Source organism: Lissotriton vulgaris, chromosome 1_1 (genome assembly GCF_964263255.1).
Source record: "Lissotriton vulgaris chromosome 1_1, aLisVul1.2, whole genome shotgun sequence".
Classification (NCBI taxonomy): Eukaryota; Metazoa; Chordata; class Amphibia; order Caudata; family Salamandridae; genus Lissotriton; species Lissotriton vulgaris.
Genome location: NC_141685.1, coordinates 4,447,637 through 4,471,729, shown reverse-complemented (window position 1 = coordinate 4,471,729; position 24,093 = coordinate 4,447,637). Strand labels below are relative to the sequence as shown.

The following is a 24,093-nucleotide window of genomic DNA, read 5'->3' as shown; positions in this document are numbered from 1 at the left end:
CGCTGTGTTTTGGACTGCATGGGCTATTACTAAATATGGATGGCTGTACCCCTCGAGTTAGCAGCTGGTGCTACCGAGCTGCAGGATCGGAGAGTTCATACCGGAGGCCCTAAAAGGTGCTACAAGAACATCACTAATGAAGCCCTTGCCCCGTATTTAAAAGCCTGCGATTACTCTTCTGTGAGTGAAGTGAAGTGAATGATGCCGCTCAAGATCTTGCTCACTCCATCGCTAAGGCCGTTGATGAACTCGCTCCTTTATCATTCAGGTACTCAGCAAGGCGTAAACCCTCTGCCCCCTGGTTCTCAGAGCCGTTGAGACTCTTAAGACAGAAACGCAGAAGACAGGAGAGGAGATGGAGGAAGACATGGGACCCCTTAGAAAGAGACATGCATAAGCACTTGCTGAAAGAATATAAGTCTAGGGTAATTAAAGAAAAACAGGAGTTCTTTGCGAACCTCACTACCTCTCTATCTTCGGCTAGAGAACTCTTTAAAATCGTCGATTCTCTTTGTTCTCTCCAAATGCCTGATCTGGTTGTGAGCTCGCAAGAGCTGTGCAATAATATCTCCGACTTTTTCCACAAAAAGATAGAGGATATCTATTTTGCCCTGGAGATACAGAGGAACACTTTGGGGGACTCTTCTGCCCAAACCCTAGCCAACCTTGAAGCCTGGTCCAGTGATCCGGCACGGACCTTCTCTCAGTTTCCCCCACTCTCTCTCTCTCTCTCTCTCTCTCTCTCTCTCTCTCTCTCTCTCTCTCTCTCTCTCGAGGCTAGATCTCCTGTTGGAGCGGACATAATCAGCCTCACCTTTGGATCCATGTCCCCTGAAGACTCTGAAGGATTGTAGGCATACGCTTTTGCCGCCTCTGCTGGAAGTGATGAACGGCGCCATGGCCCAAGGCATATTTCCCTTGGTGTGGAAAAAGGCTATAATGAAGCCCCTCCTGAAGAAACCCACCCTGGACCCAGAACAGCTCAAGAATTTCAGGCCTATATCCCTGTTGTCAGCCCCTGCAAAAATGCTCGAGTCGCACCTGAATGCACATCTATCTACCTTTATTGATTCCTCTGGCTTCTTGGATAGTTCCCAGCATGGTTTCAGAAAGGCCCATAGCACGGAATCTGCCCTGACTATGGTTGTGAATAATATCAGGATGAAGGTTGACTCGGGCCAAACCACTGTGTTGGTATTGCTTGACCTCACAGCAGCGTTTGATACCCTGTCTCCCTCTACGTTAACATCTCGTCTGAGGGAGGCGGGGATTACAGGGTCAGCCCTGAGCCTTTTGCACTCTTTCTTACATCTGAGAGAGCAGAGGGTCATGCTTGGAGAGTTCCTCTCCCCTGCCAAATCCCTGCAGTATGGGGTGCCACAAGGGTAAGCCTTGAGCCCGACCCTATTCAACATTTACGTGGCTCCCCTGGCCAGGTTAGTAAAATCGCAGGGGATAGAAGTCATCTCATACGCCGATGACACGCAAATCATGGTGTCTCTGGCCCACTCAGTCACCACTTCCGCCGTCAACTTTAGGACCTGTATGCAGATGGTCTCGGAGTGGATGATTCAGAACTCCCTAAGGTTGAACGGCGATAAAACCGAGATCCTGGTCTTTGGCAAGGACCAGGATATTTGGTCGAGTGAGTGGTGGCCTCCATCCTTGGGAAAGTGTCCATCTCCTTCCCAATCGGCCAAAAATCTCGGCGTTCTGTTTGATACCTCCCTGTCCATGACCTTACAGGTCAAATCGAACAGTGGCCACGTGCTGGGGAGTAATTAAGATCCTGAAAGAAATCGTGCACTATCTTTCTCCTCAAGCTCGTAACCAGATAGTGGTCGCGTTAGTGGGTTCCAGGTTGGATTACTGCAATGCTCTTTATGCAGGTGTCAACAAGGGACTCACGCAGCGCCTTCAGGTTGTCCAGAACGCTGCTGCGCGCTTTGCTTTAGCCCTACCCAATGTATCTTCTGCCACGACAGCTAGGAAAAGCCTCCACTGGCTTCCAATACAACAAAGGATCTCCTTTAAGATCTCGTGCTTGACTTTTAGGGCTCTTTCGGATGATTCCTCAAGCCCTCTGGGTTCTCTGTTAACTCGTCACATACCCTGTAGGACCCTTAGATCATCAGAACTTGATTTGCTGGTGGTCCCCAGAATTAAGAAAGTTCGCTGGGGCAGCAGAGCATTCTCTAATGTGGCTCCAAGAGTATGGAACTCTCTCCCACTAGAGATTAAAGCCCAACCATCTCTGTTGCTTTTTAAAAAGGCGCCTAAAACTTGGTTGTTCATCAAGGCCTACTTGTAATATTCGCATTCCACTCCTGCTAGATCTTTGGTTAGGCGCCTTGATGCCCCTGGGGCTGAGTTGCGCGTTACAAATTTATATAATAATAATAATAATCATAATAATAATCATAATATGATTCCTATGCCTTTATAAAGATATTATCTGTTAAAACCACATAAGGGCTTGAATCGGGAATATCGAATTAGGGTCCCAGATAGAAATACAACAAAGGAAGGAGGAACCCGGAACACGGCGGACGGCGTTTCCCTGTAGGTAGAGAAAGGAGAAGGTGAGCTGAGGTGTGGAGAGAACCCGAGGAGACAGGACGAAGAGAGCCGTGCAGCGCAGACCGAGGACGCCCGCGACAAGCCAGGAGGCCAACAGTTCTGCGACTCGCCCCGCCATGCTCCCGCAGGAGGAGCGTGGCTCAACAAGTCACACTTGTGCACCTGGTTTCCCTCAATCCCGGCCCTTAAAGTATTCAAACCGGACGCCCTCCTAAACCCCTTTCTTTTTTCTTTTCCTTTGTGGTGCCGGTTCCTGACGGAGTGCCTCACAGCCTGTCCTACCGGATACAATCTGGAGTCCCCAAGGAACACCAAGACGGACCCCGCTGTATTTGCCCGGGAAAGGATAACGAGCAGAAGAAGAAAGGCTTATATAAAAATAAAACAGTCTTTGAGATCTTTACTTAAAGTCTCCGATTCTGTGACTCCTCCCCCGGTCGCCCCAACCCAACCCCCACAACTGGTGTCAGAAGTGGGATTTCCAACACAGCCCATCTGCACAACAGAGATGGACGCCCTAATCCAGCACATCATCAAGGGGCAGGAGAAACTAGAATGGGCGGTAGAATGACAGCTCACATCAGCACAGGCAGATCAGGAACTATTCCAGAACACTAATACACCCCAAATCGAAAGCCTACAAAAGAATGTGCCACCTCCCACTGTGTCCATGCCTGTCTAGAGCCGCATACACATCCCAAACCCCTCGGGCATCACGTTGCAGAAGTACCTACCGGGAGAGGATCTTGACGCATTCCTTTTGAACTTCGAAAGGGCCGCCAGAGCGCTGGGTTGGCCAGAAGAGAAGTGGCCCTTTTTTCTGGCCCCTTTACTGGCGGGTGAGGCTCAATTCGCCTACCAGGTAGCCAACCCCGTAGGGGATTCCCCCTATCACCTAATTAAAGAGGTGATTTTGGATCACCTACGACTAGACACCGAAGCATACAGAGTTCGATTTAGAAAGGAACGGGGAACACCGGGCGAAAAGCCCAAAACCCTTTTTTTCCGCCTTAAAATGGCGGCTGACAAATGGCTAAAACCAGAGTCCAGCACCAAGGAGAAAGTATTGACTAAAATATACCTGGAGAAGTTCATGGAGGCTCTCCCATATGCCTCCCAGAGATGGCTCAGGCAACATGCGGGACTCAGCATAGAACAAGCAATCGAAATGGCGGCCAACTACGCCAGAGCCCAACCCCGTTCCTCAGGCTGGGAACATGAGAAAACGACGAAACCTATTCCTCTCGCTAAAACGGATAAGAAGCCAAATCCTGTTTGACCCCATAAGACCCAGGCCGATTAGGATGGAATCTCCCTTGATGAAGGGGCCACAGTGCTTTGAATGTGGCGAATGGGGCCACATTGCCTGCCCATGTCCCTGGAAACGGCCCCCAGAAGAACCAATGGAGGTGGGATACCTTCCCAAAACAGTCCTCTACTCCGCAGAGATGGGAGCCTCGTTCTATGTGAGTATGGGGATGATTGGCTATGTTGTGAAAGCTCTCCTAGATTCAGGGTGCAGGCAGTCAGTGGTCCAAGAACGCTTTATTCTCCACAGCCAGTGCGTTCCCAGGACTGTTGTACACATTAGGTGCGTTCATGGGGACATAAAACCCTACCCCCTGGCACAAGTGACCATTGACCTCCCTGACAGAGATCCCTGTATAGTAAAAGTAGGGGTGGTAGACTCTCTTCCAGAGGACATGATCCTAGGGGTCGATAACCCAGAGTTTCTTTCCCTGTTTAAAAACACCATTGCTAAACCAAACCCTATCCCTTCTCTTATCACTCCAGAGCCCTGGGTCATAGACCAAAGTTTTAAGTTCGCCCAAAAGGAGGACAGGACCTTATACAATGCTTGGGAAAGCGCACACGCTGTACAGGACATACAACCCCCCGTTTACCCCCGGTTCTTCATACATAAGGAGTTGTTCTATAGGGAGACCAAGGAAGGAGGCCAACGCCCAACTACTGGTACCCCTATCCTTCAGATAACAAGTGTTGTTCTTCGCCCATGCACACCTCACTGCTGGACATTCCGGGAAAGAAAAAAACATTGACAGCCTTTTGAGATATTTTTACTGGCCTGGTGTATACAAGGACGTACAAAATTATTGTATGAAATGTGACATTTGCCAAAGAAGGAATACCAATAGACCCCCTGCAGCCCCATTGCAACCCCTGTCCATCATTGGTACCCCGTTCGAGAGGGTAGGTATGGACTTAATAGGGCCCTTGCCAAAGTCTTTAAGGGGACATACCTACGCCCTCGTAATTGTGGACTACGCTACCAGGTTCATTGAAGCCTTCCCCCTGAGAACTACGACTACAGCAAGTATAGCAAAAAAAATTGTGGAATTGTTTTCCTGGGTCGGGTTCCTTAAAGAGGTCCTCACCGACCAGGGCACGCCCTTTACATCCCGTCTGATGAAGGAGGTCTGTAGAACACTGGATATCCATCACCTGAGAACCTCGGTATACCATTCCCAAACAGATGGCCTCGTGGAGCGGTATAAACAGTCCCTCAAAAACACCTTTAAGAAAATGCTGACATCTGAAGGGCCCGGGTGGGATCACTTACTGCCATTGGCTCTGTACGTCCTCAGGGCTAAGAAACAGAGCAGTCTAGGGTGCTCAGCTTTCGAACTCCTCTATGAACGCCAACCAAGGTCGTTATTGGAGATGACTAAAGAGGTATGGGAAACCGAAGAAGAACAGGAACAGAAGTCTCTTCTTGAATACACCCTCCATTTGAGGACCAAGTTGGGCAAACTAAGAAGCCTCGCTTATACCAATCTTGAACAGACCCGGAGGAAGCAGAAGAAATACTATGACATGGGTACGAAATTAAGGAGAATGAAGGTTGACGACTGGGCGTTGGTCCTCTTACCTTCCATTTCCAGCAAAGGCAAGAGCGAATGGTCGGGCCCATATAAGGTGGTGGGCACAATAGGGGATACCACCTACAAGCTACAACTCTCGCCCTCGAAATCCCAATGTTACCTCATTAATCATCTAAAAAAAATGGGTTGGTCCTGCACCCCGAGGAACCAACCTGACTGTACCTACAAACCCAAAGTTGATGACCACGGTACATCACCTGGTTGTCAATGAAGATCTTGCTTTCCAGATGAGAGAAGAACTTAAGGAAGTCCTATCCCCCTTTTCGGAGATCTTCTCCGATATACCGGGGAAAACAACCCTAGTAGAACATAGCATCGATACCCCTCCTGGGAAACTGGTAAAACAAAGACCCTACCGGATCCCAGCAGCTCGAAGGGAAGCAGTGAGACAAGAAGTCCGAGACATGCTGAACCTTGGGGTAATCCGGCCCTCAAAAAGCAGCTGGGCCTCTCCTATCCTGATGGTGCCGAAGCCGGACGGGTCTAAGCGCTTCTGCGTGGATTTCAGAGCCCTCAACGCTATTTCCACCTTTGATGCCTACCCTATACCGCGGGTTGATGAACTCATCGAGAGGATCGGAGACGCGGTATATATCACAACCCTGGACCTCACAAAGGGGTATTGGCAGGTGCCCCTCCATGAAGAAGACCGAAAAAACAGCCTTCATCACAGACGAAGGATTATACGAGTTCACGGTCCTGCCCTTCGGTCTTCATGGGGCACCGGCCACCTTCCAGCTCCTCACGAATACCATTCTAAGGCCATTCCCATCATTTAGTTTAGCTTATCTAGGCGATATAGTAATATACAGCCGTACATGGAAAGAGCATCTTAAACACCTACACATGATTCTAACCGCTCTGAAACAAGCAGGTCTTCACATCAATGCCAGGAAGTCCCAAGCCGCTTTCTCCGGAGTCAACTATCTGGGAAACGTCCTCGGTGACGGCACTATCTCCCCACAAATGGAAAAAGTAAAGGCCATCGAGAAAACAACCTTCCCCTCCAACAAAAGAGACCTCAGAGCCTTTTTGGGATTGATTGGCTATTACCGTAGGTTTATCCCTAGATTCGCGGCAGTGGCTGCTCCCCTTTCTGACCTCCTGAGAAAAGACAAAGAACCGAGAGCTAGAGAACGCCTCGCAAAAAGCACTGCATGCCTTTGAGAGCTTAAAACAGACATTAACCACCTCCCTGGTCTTGGTATCAACTGATTTCTCCAAACCCTTCACACTGGCCACAGACGCTTCGAGTGTAGGGATAGGAGCGGTCTTATCTCAGATAGGGGGAGACGGGCTGGAACATCCTGTACTGTAGGCCAGCCGTAAATTGTTTCCCTGAGAGTGCAAGTATTCCACCATAGAAAGAGAGTGTCTGGCCATTAAGTGGGCAATTGACAAGCTGCAATACTACTTAGAGGGCAGACCATTCATCCTCCATACTGACCATGCTCCCTTGAAGTGGATGTATAGGAACAAAAGCCTCAATCCGAGGGTGCTCAGATGGTTTCCGTCTCTGCAACCTTATACCTTTACTGTCCAACATAAAAAGGGGACGGAGAACGGAAACGCAGACTTTTTGTCCAGAGTCTTTTCTCTCCCCGATCGGGAGAAACCAGGGGGGGGGGGGGGGGAGGGATGTAACGGGTAGAATGCCCTTTCAATGGACAGGACTACGGTCACGATTGGTGGTCGGCTGTTCCTCTTTTACCCATTTCTATCCCCTCTCAGCAGCAGCCCGCCCCTTTCACATTTGAGGACTGGCCAGGTGACCCGGGTGGATGGGAGGCCGCGGAGGAAAAGAACCCTGGCGCCTTTAACTGGGGATTCCAGCTTAACGAGACTCCTCCCCTCATGGACGTCATCGCGGCAGGCTCCCAAAAGGAAGGAGATACCAGGAAGACAGCGGACGGCGTTTCCCTGGAGGTAGAGAAAGGAGACGGTGAGCTGAGGTGTGGAGAGAACCCGAGGAGACAGGACGAAGAGAGCCGTGCAGCTCAGACCGAGGACGCTCGCGACAAGCCATGAGGCCAACGGTTCTGCGACTCGCCGCGCCACGCTCCCGCGGGAGGAGCCTGGCTCAACAAGTCACTTGTGCACCTGGTTTCCCTCACTCCTGGCCCTTAAAGTATTCAAACCGGACGCCCTCCTAAACCCCCTTCTTTGTTTATTTTCTTTGTGGTGCCGGTTCCTGACGGAGTGCCTCACAGCCTGTCCTACCGGATACAATCTGGAGCCCCCAAGGAACACCAAGACGGACCCAGTATTTGCCAGGGAAAGGATAACGAGCAGAAGAAGAAAGGCTTACATAAAAATAAAACAGTCTTTGAGATCTTTACTTTAAGTCTCCGATTCTGTGACTCCTCCCAGGTTGCCCCGACCCAACCCCCACAGACAGGTACATGAGTAACGACCATTATGCATTTTCCCTGTGCGAGGGCTCTCTCTTTTGCTACTGCAGTTTGAATTGCTGTCAGAATTTTTTCTGTAGAGGTGAATTTCATTTCAGCTCGTGTGTACAAGTGTGATTTATAAGTAATTGGTACTTTTCCCCTTCTTTAAAGGTTAAGTACGTGAATCTGCATCTTCTTGGAATGATTCGGATTACAAGGTTGAGTACGTTTACGCGAGTCTGTAAGTGTGTTGTTGCTAACATGTCTGTTTGCACTGAACGCAAAATTTCTGTGTTTTTGAGTCCAATTAGTTGTTTTGAAATAAGTTTGATTAATTCGTAGAGAGGTTTCACCCTTTCTGCGGTTTACAATGTATGTTCTTCCGAAATTTAGGAAGCCTAGAATGGACTACGTTTTTCAGCATTTTTGGAGGTTGGAGCAGCACGCACTTTTCTAAAAAGTTTGCTGCCAGGATTTTACCTTCACTTGATAACTTGTATCCTAGAAAAAGGATGTTGAGGTGGGCAATTCTTGATTTTTTAAAATTGAATTTATACCCTTCAGAGGTGATTCCAAGTATAATGGTATTCACTCTGTTCAAGTGCCTGTCCAAGTCATCGTCTGTTAAATAGATGTCATCGACATAAGATAATGCCTCATCATACGTTTGCAGTAACTCTGTTACTCTAGCTGAGAATAACCCCGGACTATTCTTGAATCCCTGGGGAGACGACAGAAGTGACGCTGTGTCCCCATAATTGAGAAAGCAGTCAAGTACCTGCTTTCAGGTGCAATGTTTTGACAAAAGAAACCGTTAGAAATATCGAATGTGGTTTTATATTTTCACTCACAATGCTGTTCATTAGTGCTGCACTGTGTGCATTTTATACTGCAAAGGTTTTGCAAAAAGAGTGTAGATGTCTGTAATCCAAAACTAGACTATATGTATTGTCCGGTTTGGAGACAGGAAACAAAGGATTGTTCATGGACGAGGTGCATGTTTCAATCACCCCTTGATATTCAAGTTGATCTAATATCTCCCTGACCTGTTTTATAGCTTCTTGCTTAACTGGATACTGCCTCTCTGCAGTCGTTTGTGTTTTTAACTGGATTTTATGGTGAGGGGAATCCTCATCCCATCCTTCATGATGTTTATATAATGCTGGAGCCTGGGCTACAGCCCACTTTCTGGCGTAGGTGTATTTCAAATGATTTGGAATATGATTGGAGAAGGCTGGCATATGGATGTCCTCGCCATGTGGGCACTCCCTGACAAATTCAGGTGGCAGTCTCTCAGCTAGAAGAATGTCATAACCCTTAGAGAGCTTCTCCCAAAAGAGTGCTCTTATTTTCCTAGTTATGTCCCTCTCCACCCGGACCGTTACTTCATATAACTTATGAGGTACACTAACCCTCGTATCAGCTGTTTCAACTTGGATGTACTCATTCAAGTACACTGTCTCCAGATGATTCTTCAAGATCTTGTGAGCTACGGTTAGTTAGGCTGCGCTGTCCAGCATCTTCTGGGCCTATTCCCCGTTCTTGAGTTGTGTCCTCAAGATCCTTGGCACGTCTAATTTTTAGACCTGCTACCTTCTTTTTGGTGAATTGGGTTTTCTTATTTTTTTGGAACGTGTTGATCGTCTTCGGACTTCACATGTTCTTCCTTGTGTTCTGACCGTCCTCTTCTTTCCGATTTCTGTGAGAAAGTCTGAAAGGTACGAGAGGAACGTGTATCAGTATCTTGATATCTATCAGGTTTTTTTCAAATTATCCCTGTTCCTGAGGTTATACCTCTTTTCAGAGGGCTCCTTTTGAGGAGACCTACCTCGGGATTGAGAACGCTTCTCTTTAGAAGTTTGTTTAGTGTTCTCCCACTTCTTTTTGGGAACAGTGAGTGTTTTTAATAAATACCTTTTCAGGACTTTATTAGTTGGGGTTTAACTGGTTTCCCACCCAAACTATCTCTATCTAGTTCTTCATAGGATTTTTCAATTATTCTGGCAAGTTCATATGATTGCTCAGTTACATCAAGTTCTTTTAGTTTTTGGAGGATCGCCACGGATGCTGCTTCACCTTTAATATTAGCTAATATTATAGCGGACACCGGTCTGAAATCCTTCAGTAATTTCATACCTAGATTCAAGGCAGGCTCTGCCCCATATTCATTTTGAATCTGTTTCAGGACGTCTGGTATTACCGCCAAAGATGGAACACCATGCTTTGGTGTAGATTGCAGCAAAGACTGTACCCCAAGTGTCACAGTCCTCCAGGTGTGGTGCAATCCCCATTGGTAAACAGATTGTTAGAATTCTGTGTTTTTCATGAGAGGTAATCTCAGGAAATACTGCCTCGATTGGAGTAATTTTTTTGAGCTATCCAGAATGGAATTTGTTCCCTTTTTGCGGTCAGTTTAGCAATGACTAATTGTATAGTCTGTGGTGTAATTTTATTTGTGTTCCCCTGGTGAGGGGTGTGTTGAGGAATCCTTATAGGAGGTTGAACTGTTAAAGTCCGCATGACATATTGAACATATTGTCTATGTATTTTAATTAGTTGTTTTAGTTGAACTAATAGTTCTGCACCTGTCATTTCTTCAATGGCAGGATGTGGTGTATAGCTGGCTAAAAACGGCCACGTTGCTCCTTGTTAGACCTGGCACCATTGGCGTGGGTCTCCCTTCCATTTTTGTTGTTGCCTCATGTAGTTTTGCTGTGTTAGATGTTTTGGGCACTGTGCCACTGCTATACAGTGCCACAGTGCAAGTGCTCCCTACTGTAAATTGATGTACTAATCAGTGGTTCCATGTTTGGCTATTTGGTTTACTTGTCAGACCCTAGTCTAGTGCACCGAGTGTGCCCACGGGGTGTAAATCCAAATGCTGCTAGTGGGCCTGCAGCGCTGGTTGCGCCACCCACAGAAGCAGCCTTGTAAAATGTGTCTATGGTCCGCCATTGCAGAACCTGTGTGCAGTCTGGTACGCTCATGCTGACTGGGCAAGTGCACCCACTTTCCAGTCCCTAAACCTTCCATTTTCTTCATATTAATCACCCCTATGGTAGGCCCAAGGGTAGGGTGCATTGTACGTATAAGGTAGGACAAGCCCTGATGTGTGTGGCATGTTCTAATAGTGAATATGTTCGTTTTTCACTATTGCAAGGCTACCTGTTCTCCATAGGACAGAATGGGCTGTTAGAATGGTTACATTTTATAATCCTAACAGGCTCAGAGAACATGGTGGAAATTCAAGTTTAGTATGCCTGAACTCAGAATAATAAAATACATCTTTTAGTGAAGTTTATTTTAATATTCTGTGTTTGCAAATACCACTTTTAGAAAGTAGGTATTTGCTTGTCTAACCATTCAAACCTGCCTCTGCTAGGTTGTGTATTCCTATGTCTGGTTTCTGTGAGTGACAGGGCTGGGGAATACCAAGAGATAGGCTGAGTCACCCAGTGGTGAATAGAGAGATCTGTATCTTGATGGGAGAGAGGAGTGCACCTGAACTCTGAATAAGGCTGTGCCTGCCTTCTACAATGCTGACTCCACCCCCTGGGGAGCGGCTGATGTCTCAGCCCTGCACACTGAAAGAAGAGGAGCCCTGTCAACAAAGTGCTCCAGGACTGTACTTGTCTTCCACAATGCTGGCTCCACCTCCTGTGGGGCATCTGATGTGCATGACCGGCACTGTGAAAGGAAAGGAGAAGTCTGGTAAACAGAGTGCTTCAGAGAACAAAGGATTTCTGGGTATAAGTATTGGGACCCTGCTCCCATGAAATTAGATCACTTTTGGACTACAAGAAGAAACCTTTACGGAGGAGAGGAACCTGAAGAAACTGAGGAGACTATTCCCAAGCTGAAGTGCTACTTGGGGGATTGGCCAGCAGTGGTTACCTTACTGCCAAAGAAAGGAACTTTGTGTACTTTGCTTTCAACTTGTGAAGGATTTCCAAGGGCTTGGAAAACAGCTTGTCTCCTGCTGAATTCTCACAGAAACAGACTTCACCCCCCAGCTCCCCAGAGTTCTTGTGGAAGTGCCTGCTGCTGTTTTGGGCCTTCTGAGGAACTGCGTGTCGCAAGGAGCTGGAAGCGAGACTCAACGAGAAGAAGCGGGTCGCTGTGCCTGCCGTTGCAACTCCGGAGAAAGGAGGGTGTCGCCGCTGGAACTGTCGCACTGCACCGCATCGGAGAGAAGCGTGCTGCAACGAAGAGGAAGCGTGTCTCCGTCGCTGCTGCTGCTGCCGCAACTCCAGAGAAGGAGGGTGTCACCGCTGGAGCTGTCGCACGGCACCACATCAGAAGAATCTCGCAATGAGGTCGAAGCGCGTCGCTGTGCCCTGTCTTGCTAGAGCAAGTGAAGGCATATTTATACCTTGAAGGTGCCTAGTTTGACGGAAAGTTGGGCCTGATAACGTCAGGAAAGAACGACAAGGGAATAGTAGTTCTTCATAGAGTCCATGAGTTCTTGGACAGATCAATATTCAAGCAAGGGAAGGTCACTGACTGCTTATGCTGATTTTCCAAGAAATCATAGTGACGTTTTGGTACGGGTGGAAGTAGCCATGCCTGTATTTGGACTGCATGGGCTATGTCTAAACAGGGGTATGATTTCTATGCCTATATTAGGGTAATGTGAATTGTACCTATATAAGGGCATGAATTTGGTAATTTCGCTCGGATCCTAAAACGCCATACAACAGTGGCGAGTAGAGTGACGGCAAAGACAAAAAGAAGGAAACGAACGATGATAAAACCAATGTTTAGAAAATGAGCTGGCAGCGCTGGAAACTCAAGAGGGCTGCCAGATCAGTTATTCTTCCAGGGCACAAATGGAATGGAAGCATGTGCTGGCTAAAGAATGTGCGCTTCACCCAAGTGAATTCCTGAGGAAGCAGCCTCAGGGTTTCTCCATCGTGAAGTTCAGTCAGGGCAGTTGCGTAGTTAAATAATGTAATAGTTTCTTCAGTCCTAGGTCGCGGTAAGGAGTCTGAGAGGAGTAGAATCTCGACCTAGAATCTACTATTCTAATTTAGAGTAGTTTCTTCAGTGAGACAGGGCGCTGAAGTATCCTGTTGTGCCAGAAGTTTACTAATCAAGCATTTCAGAGACACTATCTACAAGATTAGTGTCCAAGCTAGTATAACGCTACTGAAGTCTTTCACAGTACATAGGAAACAAATCAGTCCGCAAGTTAAGAAATATGACTTACCTGATATTTCCTTCTCTCAATAAAACCCCCTGACTTAAGGAACAATAGAACGCTAAAGTGGTTCCTAAGAACTATTTACTACAAGATAAACGCTTACCCGAGGGTACAAAAGTTCATCAGCCTCAGCCTTCCATCCTCCTCCTGATTCACACAAGCACTTCCCCTAGAAGGAAAACACATACAACAATTCAACTGCCGATGGTTATAAACTGAATAAAAAGACCAGTAGATGTGAAATTGTAAAAGTGAATATAGAAAAAACTGCTTATATACAGGAAAGAATATCACTCACAATATATAGAAGAGGAGCATACGTCCTAGACTGATTAGGTATGTCAATTAAGTGATTAAATGAGCACAGAAGTTAGAGAAGACTAGATAGAAAGCATAAAAAATCTTTGTATTCTTTTGCAGTTTCTAACCTCCACGAGAAAGGGTTTGTAGCACTTCTATCTACGTTAATTCTGAAGATAGGAACACCTCCCGGGAAAAGAAGCCTCTGTTGACAGGCAGTTTCTTCCTTTTCCCCCTTCCCCCCTTAGTGCACCTCTATTTGGTAAATAGAAAGAACAGGCGATGCACCTGTGGGGCATTGGGAATGGTTGTCGTTCTGCTCTGTGTAAGTCACTGGTAAGATCCTTCTGACATTTGATGGGTACTCTGGGCACAAACCTGACAGATATCCTTCCACTTTATTTAGGTGGATTAGGCTATAATGCAGTGGTAATAAGACAGATGGGATAAGCTTTGCATTTGTGAACGCGGTAGGAGAAACGGGAGATCCTCAGGAGCACGCCAGGGATTCAACCCCATAAAATTTATCAACCGGATCAAATGTTGAAATATAATGTGTACAAAATGAAGAAATTTACAGAACAGATAACTTTGTAAATAGCCTTGAAAAAGCCCTGGCGCAATTTGCCACAGGGGCGAAACACGTGTCGGCTGTTCACGCTTTTATCCACACTAATAAAGCAACTTTTCTACAAAACAAGGACTCCTTTGATTGCATTTAAATAATACAGGATTGAGCCTAAGGACACTACGATGTAATGCATAACACACTCATCATCCCCTTCAAAAGCATTTGTGACAGAGTCCCTGCCTGTCCAACCCTAACAGGCCTGTATTCTTTATCTTACACAGAGACAATGACATCCCATAATGAATTGTGAATGAGTAGAAGACACAAAGCTAATAAAGGACGTCTCCATCCCTGATCATATGGGATTCCATAGTATAGGGAAGATGATGATTTAATGGCCGCCCACCATGGTCCTTGCCCCGCACCTATATTTTTAAATGCATGCAGCCCTATGGAGAAACGTGCAATACTAAAGCATTGAACAAAAGTCCTGAGTTGGCCACCACATTGGGCTACGCACTGAATCCCTGTCGCAGTGCACTCCAGGGATACTCGAAGCATTGCCCGGGGGCGGTTTGCGGCCCTCCTGACCTTTAAAATGCGGCCCACGTGTAGACTGCAGCTCTGAGCTGCTGTTTATTCGACTCTGCACCAACATAAAAAAGAAATATTAAACAAAATCATTTATTTAAAGGTTAATTTAAGTTAACGAAATTAATAACTATGGTGTCCTGCACTGCTTAATCTTAGAACTAACCTCATTTTAAAGACTTCTTGCAGTAAAAGTGTGATAGTCTGCTCAAAATTCAAAAGCTGTATTTCATTCATGTGCACAAGTGTTTCACCTTAGTATATCAGATTATATCACTGTATTGAGAAGTATTTTTAGGTCTCGCGAGACCTCTAGTAGGTGAAAAACGGGGAAATCAAGCTGACCTGAAATCGCACAAGCTTGTGCATGTGAGTTTCCTTTTCAGCTACCCCATTGGCTTTAGCGTGCGTCTTTTAATAAAAGACTGCACGCTATTGGCCAAAGGCGGGCGCATTGCTCCGCCCACGGCCTATTGGTGTCTATTAAGCGATTGGTATGCGTAATAGACACCAATAGGCCATCATGTGGTTTCAATTACAGTGCCCAGACACGGGCGCGATAATTGAAAGCACATCTCCTGTGGTGCGCACGTGCCACTCAGGGGGATTTGTTCATTTTCGGATCCATTTCTCAGGGAAGCAACGGCTGACGTCTTGTTTTATTGAACGGCTCCCAACTGCTTAGCAGTTAAAATGGGGTTAGATTGGTAACAGTACATGTAACTCTGTATATATATATATATATATATATATATATATATATATATATATATATATATATATATATTTCTTTTTTCCTTGGTAAAATTAACCCCCCCCGTTAACTGTAGTCCCTCACTTCTTCCAAGTGACTAAGAATACTGCACAGAGCTGCCTCTAGCCCTTCAAGTGGGAGGGGAGGTCCAACTGTGATACTTCAATAAAAGTCACAAAGAAACGGCTGTTGGTTGGTCACGCTTGTTCTGCATCTTGCATGCTTCAGTTGCCTGGTTATCTGGCACCCTGCAGGTAACCTTTAGGGAAGCTGCCCTGGTCGGAAACTACCCCCCCCCAACGAAAAAGAAACAGCTTATTAGTGAGGAAGGTGTCAAGGATGCACCGACTCCTGGCGTTTGTGGCAGGCAGCAGTCGAGGATTTTACAGACACTCATTCTTCGACACTGATGTTTTTTTCCTGCCAACACTCCAACTCTCACTCACTCACCTACACTAACGCTCACTCTCCTATTCTTACCACTACTACACTCTCTCTCGTGCACTCTCACTCTCTTCAACTCGCACTCTTGTACGTTCTACTACACTCACTCAGACGCTTGCGCTCACTCCGACACTTGCGCTCACTCCGACACTTGCGCTCACGCCGACGCTTGCGCTCACTCCGACGCTTGCGCTCACTCCGACGCTTGCGCTCACTCCGACGCTTGCGCTCACTCCGACACTTGCGCTCACGCCGACGCTTGCGCTCACGCCGACGCTTGCGCTCACGCCGACACTCTCCTTTTGTCACTGGCAATAATGAGACTCCGTGGGCCCGCAGCACGGCAAGCAACCAATGACTTTAGCAACCATGGGGGCCAGGGGAGGCTACATGGGGGCCAGGGCAGGGTATATGGGGGGGGGGGGTCAGGGGAGGGGTACATGGGAGGGCCAGGGGAGGGGCACATGGGAGGGCCAGGGGAGGGGCCAGGGGAGGGTACATGGGGGGCCAGGGGAGGGTACATGGGAGGGCCAGGGGAGGGTACATGGGCACGCCGCACGACAAACAACCAATGACTTTACCAAGCACTGTGAAGAATTCGCCACATTTTTCTCTGATACAATAACTAACATTGAACTTTCTCTCAAACCACCAACCTCCACAGCCTGCACTAAAGATGCCCCCTTGAGCAACAAGTGTCCCCCAGAGCCCTAAACGATGGCTATGCCTCACTCCCGGCGACACAGAGCTGCACCCTCCATCCTCCGCAACGGAAGAATGCTGCAACATGGACACCCTGCAGCCACAGCCCTGAAGAAGGCCTCCTCAGACCCCTTTGAGCATAGAGTCCACGTGACTGTGGGAGTGCCTTCCCAGTGTGCTCTGGCAGTTTGAATCTGCCATTCATTGCAGTGTGACCCTTCTCCCTGTGTTTGGTTCTCTTCTGTATCTTGCACTCGTCTCTTCTCTTCTCACACTCTCTTTGCTCCTCTCACATGTTGTTTGCTGTCGATACTTGCTCAAGGGCCAGCATTGCTTCGTAGCGTTTGCTCTTGTGCCTGTGTCCAGCATTTATTGCAGTATTTTACCTCTAATTGTACTTTGTTTTCTCTTGTAACCTGCACTCTTGTCCCTCTCTCCTCCTGTATTGCACCGTTCGCTCCCCGTGCATTTTGTTTGCTCACAATTGTCCCTTTTACCTCATGTCACTTATCGTCGCTTTTGTCATTTTGTTCATTTGTATCTTTCTCTTCCTATGGTGAGGCCTCTGAGGCCTTCGGGTAAAGTCCGCGCGAGAGGAAAACGCATCAAAGAAATAAATACACAAATCTCACCGGTTCAACCCCCGCCCCTCCCTCATCTCAGGCCCCTCAGCTCGATGCGGCCCCCATACGACACCCCCGGGCAGGAAAGACTGCGGGGCGGAGCCCCTCACCGGGCCCGAGGACTGAGGGAGACCGAGGGGGCCCCGCCGCGGGGGGGGGGGGGGGACTCTGGACCCACGTGGGAGAGCCGCAGACACCATGAGGGGCCCGGGGGGGGGGGGGGGCAGCGCACGCGTTCACTCACTGAGCCACTCACCGGCCGCGGGTCCGAGGCTCGCCCCCACCGCTGCTGCTGCTCGAGGCTCCCACCGCTTCCGTGCAGGACCCAGATTCCCACGACTCCCATTGGTTACTGCTGAAGCAGCACTGGTTCAGATTGGCTGCCATCCTCCTCATTACCATTGGTTACTTCTGGTAGACAGCGCGGGATCGGATTGGCTGCCACCCTCTAGGATAAGCAGTGGCAGTTTCTCTGTGTAAGTTGGAGTTCTGCCCGCGAGCCAGGCGCGCTTCTGATTGGTTGACCCAAGGACGACGCTCATTGGCTTCACTCCCTGCACGGGCAGGAAAAGAAGAACAGCCCTGATTGAATCAAACATCGACTCCAGGATGAAACTGTTGCCCGGAGTGATGCTGCCATTCAACCCCCGAGGGGGGCGGAGACAAAAGGGGCGGGGCCAGGGGAGGAGCCATGGAGCCAGAGAAGGGGCGGGGCCACAGAAGGGAAGGATACATGGAGAGGCAGGAAAGGATACATCGAGAGGCAGGGAAGGATACATGGGGGGCCAGGAGAGAGTACATGGGGGGCCAGGGGAGGATACATGGGGGCCAGGAGAGGGTACATGAGGCCAGGGAAGAATACATGGGGGCCAGGAGAGGGTACATGAGGCCAGGGAAGAATACATGGGGGCCTGGGAGGGTACATGGTGTCCAGGGGAGGGTACATTGAGGGCCAGGGGAGGATACATGGGGGGCCATGAAAGGGTATATGGTGTCCAGGAGAGGGTACATGGGGGGCCAGGCGAGGATACATGGGGGGCCAGGGGAGGATACATGGGGGCCAGGAGAGGGTACATGGAGAGGCAGGGAAGGATACATGGAGAGGCAGGGAAGGATACATGGGGGGCCAGGGGAGGATACATGGGGGCCAGGAGAGGGTACATGAGGCCAGGGAAGAATACATGGGGGCCTGGGAGGGTACATGGTGTCCAGGGGAGGGTACATTGAGGGCCAGGGGAGGATACATGGGGGGCCATGAAAGGGTATATGGTGTCCAGGGGAGGGTACATGGGGGGCCAGGAGAGGATACATGGGGGGCCAGGGGAGGATACATGGGGGCCAGGAGAGGGTACATGGAGAGGCAGGGAAGGATACATGGAGAGGCAGGGAAGGATACATGGGGGGCCAGGGGAGGATACATGGGGGGCAGGAGAGGGTACATGGGGGCCAGGAGAGGGTACATGAGGCCAGGGAAGAATACATGGGGGCCAGGGAAGAATACATGGTGTCCAGGGGAGGGTACATTGAGAGCCAGGGGAGGATACATGGGGGGCCATGAAAGGGTATATGGTGTCCAGGGGAGGGTACATGGGGGGCCAGGGGAGGATACATGGGGGGCCAGGGGAGGGTACATGGGGCCAGGGGAGGATACATGGGGGGGCCAGGGAAGGGTACATGGTGTCCAGGGGAGGGTACATTGAGGGCCAGGGGAGGATACATAGGGGCCAGGGAAGGGTACATGGGGGGCCAGGGGAGGGTACATGGGGGGCCAGGTGAGGATACATGGGGGGCCAGGGGAGGATACATGGGGGACCAGGGGAGGGTACACGGGGGCAGGGGTGGATACATGGAGAGGCAGGGAAGGATACATGGGGGCCAGGGGAGGATACATGGAGGGCCATGAAAGGGTATATGGTGTCCAGGGGAGAGTACATGGGGGGCCAGGGGAGGGTACATGGGGGGCCAGGGGAGGATACATGGGGGGGCCAGGGGAGGATACATAGGGGCCAGGGAAGGGTACATGGGGGGCCAGGGGAGGGTACATTCGGGGCTGGGGGAGGATACATGGGGCCAGGGGAAGATACGTGGGGGCCAGGGGAGTATACATGGGGGCTAGGGAAGGGTTCATTGGGGCCCAGGGGAGGAACCCGTTGCCCGGAGTGATGCTGCATTTCAACCCCCCAGGGGGGCGGAGGCAAAAGGGGCAGGGCCAGGGGAGGAGCCATGGGGCCAGAGAAGGGGCGGGGCCACAGAAGAGAAGGATACATGGGTCCAGGGAAGGATACATGGGGGCCAGGAGAGGGTACATGGGAGGCCAGGAGAGGGTACATGGGGGGCCAGGAGAGGGTACATGGAGAGGCAGGGAAGGATACATGGGGGGCCAGGGGAGGATACATGGGGAGCCAGGGAAGGGTACATGGGGGGCCAGGGGAGGGTACATTCGGGGCTGGGGGAGGATACATGGGGCCAGGGGAAGATACATGGGGGCCATGAAAGGGTACATGGTGTCCAGGGGAGGGTACATGGGGGGCCAGGGGAGGATACATGGGGTGCCAGGGGAGGGTACATGGGGGGCCAGGGCAGGATACATGGGGGGCCAGGGGAGGGTACATGGGGGGCAGGGGCAGAGATACATGGGGGGCCAGGGGAGGATACATGGGGGGCCATGAAAGGGTATATGGTGTCCAGGGGAGGGTACATGGGGGGCCAGGGCAGGATGCATCGGGTGCCAGGGGAGGGTACATGGGGGGCCAGGGCAGGATACATGGGGTGCCAGGGGAGGGTACATGGGGGGCCAGGGGAGGGTACATGGGGTGCCAGGGGAGGGTACATGGGGGGCCAGGGCAGGATACATGGGGTGCCAGGGGAGGGTACATGGGGGGCCAGGGCAGGATACATAGGGTGCCAGGGGAGGGTACATGGGGGGCCAGGGCAGGATACATGGGGTGCCAGGGGAGGGTACATGGGGGTGATCCAGCGCTCCTACTAAAATTCTGCATAAATGATGTCACCATCTACCACCAAACTTACCAATCAATACCAGGCCCATAGAAATAACAGAGCAGCTGAATCATGAGGCGAATGGATCTAATATGTTTGTTTTCAGACATTCACAATAAACAAGACCAGCTTGTCATTTTAAAAGTTTATTCAAACTTAGGTTTTGGAACTTTATTAAGCAAGCATTAAAAAAGTCATAAGAAAGTTTTATTCAGCATTTTTAAAGAGAGTTTAATTCAAGAAAATATTAATCATTAGCAGAAATAAGTGAAAAGAGCATTTCCAAATCCTAACTAACTCTCTGTCTCTACCCGCATCGCCTGGAAACAAAGTCTTAAAAAAAATACCTTTCCTTACATGTAATCATCGGACAGCAGAACACGTCCCTCTGGAATCAAGAAGCGTAAGCCAAAAATCTGCTGCAAGAGCCTATTTTTATACCCTAAATTAAGCTGAGCTAACTGTTTTTCACATTCCATCAGCTGAATTCTGGCTCCCCATTGGCTGAATCACCTCACACCACAGTAAACTGTGACATCTTCCACCACGAGACCAGGCTTTGACACAGAGCCTTTGTTCATGCACAGAGTCCTGGCGACAGTTCCTCAGTCTGCTACATTTTGTAGCAAACATGTTCAAGCATTACAAAATCTGTCACGTCTCTTCCTTTCAACCTTGAGCCTGTCCGTTCTGAGCTTTCCGTGGCACAAACAAAACCACTCCACAGAGTCGTCTTTAGCAGTTCTTTTTCAAAGCTTTTCATAATAAAAGTTTATAGGCTTGTCATCTTTTTCAAAATACATTTTCTCCTGTGGCTTAACATCAGCAGGCCTCTTTTAGAAGGCGTCAATTTTTCTGCGCCATTTTGCTTGCGTCACTGCGTCACTTTTAGCTCGCGTCACTTTCCAGAAAACTATTATTTAAACAAACACAAAACAATAATTAATTCAGGAAATGAAAGTCATTCTGTTTCCAACCTACATAGCTAAAGTTAACCCATTAGTATAAGTCACCTAGCAGAAGCCCACAAATAAAGCAGCACATTTAATATCTACCCTTCTTCATAGAGTCCAGCTTTAAGTTTCTGAAAGAGTAAAAAGATGATTAAATAATACACAGACAGACAATCACAACATAGGACAAACATATAAGCACATATAATAAAGCACATGCCATGAATGATCAGCCGCATATTAATGTTGACAAAGACAATAGGACAGACATGACAAACAAAACAATATTACGGTAGTTATGTGTTACAAAACAGACTTGAAAATGCAACATAAAGCACATTAGTCCTGTATAATGATGTGGAATCTTACTCTAAATTGGTTTAATTATAACAAATCATGCAAACACTCATTAATATGTTAATTCAAGTTATGAGAGTATGACATCACGAGCTCGCTTCATCAGGGGCCAGGGGCAGATACATGGGGGGCCGGGGGAGGATACATAGGGGCCAGGGAAGGGTACATGGGGGGCCAGGGGAGGGTACATGGGGGCCAGGGGAGGATACATGGGGGGCCAGGGAAGGTTACATGGTGAACAGGGAATGGTACATTGGGGGCCAGGGGAGGATAAATAGGGGCCAGAAAAGGGTACATGGGGGGCCAGGGGAGGGTACATGGGGGCCAGGGGGGGATACATGGGGGGCCAGGAAAGGGTACATGGTGTCCAGGGGAGGGTACATTCGGGGCTGGGGGAGGATACATGGGGCCAGGGGAAGATACGTGGGGGCCAGGGGAGGATACATGGGGGCTAGGGAAGGGTTTATTGGGGCCCAGGGGAGGAACCCGCTGCCCGGAGTGATGCTGCATTTAAACCCCCGAGGGGGGCGGAGACAAAAGGGGCAGGGCCAGGAGAGGAGCCATGGGGCCAGAGAAGGGGCGGGGCCATAGGGCCACAGAAGGGGCGGGGCCACAGAAGGGAAGGATACATGGGTCCAGGGAAGGATACATGGGGGCCAGGAGAGGGTACATGGGGGGCCAGGAGAGGGTACATGGGGGGCCAGGAGAGGGTACATGGAGAGGCAGGGAAGGATACATGGGGGGACAGGGGAGGATACATGGGGGGCCATGAAAGGGTATATGGTGTCCAGGGGAGGGTACATGGTGTCCAGGGGAGGATACATGGGGGGGCCAGGGGAGGGTACATTGGGGGTCAGGGGAGGATACATGGGGGCCAGGGGAGTGTACATGGGGGGCCAGGGGTAGGTACATGGGGGCCAGGAAAGGGTACATGGTGTCAAGGGGAGGGTACATGGTGTCCAGGGGAGGGTACATGGGGGGCCAGGGGAGGGTACATGGGGACCAGGGGTGGGTACATGGGGGGCCAGGGGAGGGTACATGGGGACCAGGGGAGGGTACATGGCGGGCCAGGGGAGGGTACATGGGTGGCCAGGGGAGGATACATGGGGGCCAAGGAAGGGTACATGGGGGGCCAGGGGAGGGTACATGGGGGCTAGAGAAGGGGAGGATACATCGGGCCACGGGAGGATACATGGGGGTCATGGGGAGGATACATGGGGGCCAGGGGAGGGCACATTGAGGCAGGGGAGGATACATGGTGTCCAGGGGAGGATACATGGGGCCAGAGAAGGGGAGGATACATTGGGCCAGGGGAGGATACATGGGGGGCCAGGGGAGGGTACATGGAGAGGCAGGGAACAATACATGGGGGGACAGGGGAGGATACATGGGGGGCCATGAAAGGGTATATGGTGTCCAGGGGAGTGTACATGGTGTCCAGGGGAGGATACATGGGGGGGCCAGGGGAGGGTACATTGGGGGTCAGGGGAGGATACATGGGGGCCAGGGGAGTGTACATGGGGGGCCAGGGGTGGGTACATGGGGGGCCAGGAAAGGGTACATGGTGTCAAGGGGAGGGTACATGGTGTCCAGGGGAGGGTACATGGGGGGCCAGGGGAGGGTACATGGGGACCAGGGGTGGGTACATGTGGGGCCAGGGGAGGGTACATGGCGACCAGGGGAGGGTACATGGGGGGCCAGGGGAGGGTACATGGGGGGCCAGGGGAGGATACATGGGGGCCAGGGAAGGGTACATGGGGGGCCAGGGGAGTGTACATGGGGACCAGGGGAGGGTACATGGGGGCTAGAGAAGGGGAGGGTCGGCCGAGATTACGGGGAGAGGTCTCCAGGGAGAGCCGTCTCCAACGACTGTACAGATAAGTAACTTCCCCCCCCACAGACGGACACCACACAAGATTGAAGGTTAACGAGACTTTATAGGCAATTCTTAGGTTACGTTGATATGATACAAGGAGGTCTGGACTCAGGGGTCCCCTCGGTTCTGATCTCTGGTTGAGGAAAAAGGGGTAGCGGGACAGTCTTAGTTGCCAATGAGTTAAATAGCTCTCAATCCTCGAGCTCGGTGTGTTTGCTGATCGGGCCGTGGAGGAGCCAAGCCGGTCCCGAGATGGACGAAGGATGATCGACGGGCCGTGGAGAAGCCAAGCAGGTCCCGGGATGGATGACGGATGGTCGACGGGCCGTGGAGAAGCCAAGCAGGTCCCGATGCAGATGACGGTTACAACGGTCCGCGGCCTCGCCAGCAGATCCGGACGACGATGAAGGATGAAGGTTACGACGGCTGTGGCAGCGCCAACAGGCAGGACGATGGTGCACAGGACAGAGCTACGGCAGCGCCAGTAGTCCGTCCAGGGTGAGTTCCTCTTTACGTCTCTCGACTCCAAGATACAACTGCCTTCCTGCTCTGGAGCTGCCCCAGTTATAGGGCTGGCGGGCTTTGATGTCCGGACCCTCGCACTTGGAGGTCGGGAGGTCCGGGATGAGGGAGTCCAGACACCCAGCGGGGGGGTGGAGCCAGCGCCCGGGGAGGCGATGGGCGAGCGGCACTGGCCGGGGGAGAGCCATCGACACCTCTTTCTCCCATTGACCTGCCAAGTAGCTCGCTCACCTCCTGGGTGGAGGGTGGTGCCGGAATGTCTGAGGCCGGGCTAGGCCCAGGGTTGAGGTCGATCGGGGGCCAGGCGGCCTCGTGATGAAG

At 50.4% G+C, this 24,093-nt stretch overlaps 1 protein-coding gene across 3 annotated transcripts in view; it reads right to left on the bottom strand.

Annotated features, from left to right (window-relative positions):
• Positions 1–17,427, bottom strand: part of LOC147736929 (uncharacterized) — a 38,603-nt gene extending 21,176 nt beyond the window's left edge. The window contains exons 1-2 of one of the 3 annotated variants that reach the window (XM_086953867.1): positions 17,321–17,427; positions 13,183–13,248 (exon numbers count right to left, since the gene is read on the bottom strand). The gene's annotated coding sequence lies outside the window, so the exon portion shown is untranslated. Of the gene's footprint in view, positions 1–13,182; positions 13,249–17,308 lie in introns of all 3 variants that reach the window. The other 2 variants (XM_086953877.1, XM_086953887.1) reach the window with 2 other exon arrangements.
• Positions 17,428–24,093: the final 6,666 nt, after the last annotated feature.